The 2,053-nt window shown below is 37.4% G+C and overlaps 1 long non-coding RNA gene across 1 annotated transcript; it reads left to right on the forward strand.

Moving 5' to 3' along the window:
- Positions 1 to 448: 448 nt before the first annotated feature.
- On the forward strand, positions 449 to 1,748 carry LOC126794901 (uncharacterized). The gene is made up of 4 exons (XR_007672192.1): positions 449 to 654; positions 734 to 820; positions 955 to 1,032; positions 1,436 to 1,748. It is a non-coding gene; the product is annotated as an uncharacterized LOC126794901 (long non-coding RNA).
- Positions 1,749 to 2,053: the final 305 nt, after the last annotated feature.

Here is a 2,053-nt window from a genome sequence, read left to right on the forward strand (position 1 = left end):
AAAAGTCATAGTAACCATAGTAACCAAGAGCCAAGTAAACAAGAGCTTGTTGGCATGAGTTGGAACAGCTGTAAGAACTGGTAAAGCATGAAGCATGTTACTCATGTTGGTGTTAACAACTAGGTTTAATCATTAGAATTAGTGCTAATATTTTCCAATCTTTCCTATAAATAAATAGCTTAAGCATTGTATCAATCATCAAACAATCAATACAAATCCTTATATTCAAGTGAGCTGAGTAACCAAGAGCCAACTAACCATAGTAACGGTAGTCATGTAACAAGAGAACCAGAGTAACCGAGAGCCATTGTAACCAGAACCAAAGTAACCAAGAACACAAAGAACCATCGAAGGCCATGAAGGCCTATGACATAACAGTAACAAGGGATTGAAAGAGAACATATTGGAACCTTTATGCAAAGCAAAGAATGAACTGTGTCTTTTTGTGAGGTGGGTTTTTGTGTATGAGTTGAGGATTGGGATTGTAGGGACTGCTCTCACTATTGGTTTTTCTTGGTGGTTATCGGTTTTGGGGCTGTTTCTGTACACTGTTTGTGGTGGTTGTTCGGAAACATGGACTGGTTTTTCAGCTCAAGCTTTTGTTGGGCTTTGGGATTTCTTTAAGCTTTCTTTGGCTTCTGGATTCATGCTGTTGTATGTGATTGCCCTCTGTTTCTCTCCTTTGATTATGTTGTGATCAGATTTGGTTTTAAAATGTGCATTTTTGTTGCAGATTGGAGAATATTTATTTTAGAGTTTTGGTGAAAGTGTCCGGCTATATGCACAATTCTAAGATTGCTGTTGATGCCCTTTCCATCTGGTTAGTGTTACCATATTCATTCGTCTGTCTCAATTCTTCGTACTTTCTTCAACATCCGTAAATTCTTTGATGCAGAATACGTATATGCATTACGGCATTAGCATCTTTAGATTTGAAGGCTTTGTCTTTTGCAGCATGAGTATCTATGCTTGGGAGTCGATGATTCCGCTAGGCTAGCTTTCTGGCAGCAATTGGGTACGTGATCACTGGTTGTAAGTCTCTTACAGTCTTACTGGACTTGGGAAATAGCTAAAAGCGAGAAATCAATAAAGATGGATGAAAATTATATTCTTTCATTTTTATACCACATAAATTCCTAGCTAGAGGACCAAATCCATTCCTTAAGTGCTTGAGCTGTGTTGCATATCTTGCTAATTATTTTCCATTATGGTATATATATCACATTTTGACAAGGTTTCCCACTTCACTTATGCTTATCACATTCTTATGTAAGAGTTCATAATTGGGACAACGTATTATGATTATCAGAACAATTATATATTATATGAACTGCACAATCACATGTATCATTTAAGGATGATTGAATGAGTGTAGAAGTCCAATTTCTCATCATTTATTGCTATCTTGTGATTAGATTATATTTCCTTTATCCAGAATGCGGGTGGCAAATGAACTTGGTGCAGGCAACGCAAAAGGTGCAAAATTTGCAACCACAGTTTCAGTCTTGACCTCCCTAGCTGTGGGACTTCTATTTTCATTAATAATAGTAGCCTTCCTTGAGAAACTTGCAATGATTTTTACCTCCAGCATTCCTGTTATTGCTATGGTCAATGATTTATCAGTCTTGTTGGCATTCACCATTTTCCTCAATTGCATTCAACCAGTGCTCTCAGGTAGGGAATTAGACCAGGCAAATAGATTTTCGCTCTAGTAATTGTTTGATCTCATGGAAATATTTGTGGTCATATTTTGTGTCTGGTTGACATGATGTATGAACTTGACTGGTTGGAGCCTTGGAGGTGTCTGTTACCAGCTGCCAATTGCTTCTGCTGCCTTAAGGGAGGTAGGTTGCTAGAGTAGAAGAATTTTTCTTTTGCTTCCTTGTTTATATGATAGTATGATACTGATCTGGGTTGCGCTTATTGCCATTCCATTCTCTTCTGGCTGCCACATTGTTGCCTTTTCTTTTCAACTTTGATTCTTTCTTTTGAATTGTATGACTTGTATGGATAGAAGAATATAAAGGCAAGGAGAAATATAGTGAAGCATACT

The sequence above is a fragment of the Argentina anserina genome, chromosome 5, assembly GCF_933775445.1.
Source record: "Argentina anserina chromosome 5, drPotAnse1.1, whole genome shotgun sequence".
NCBI classification, from domain to species: domain Eukaryota; kingdom Viridiplantae; phylum Streptophyta; class Magnoliopsida; order Rosales; family Rosaceae; genus Argentina; species Argentina anserina.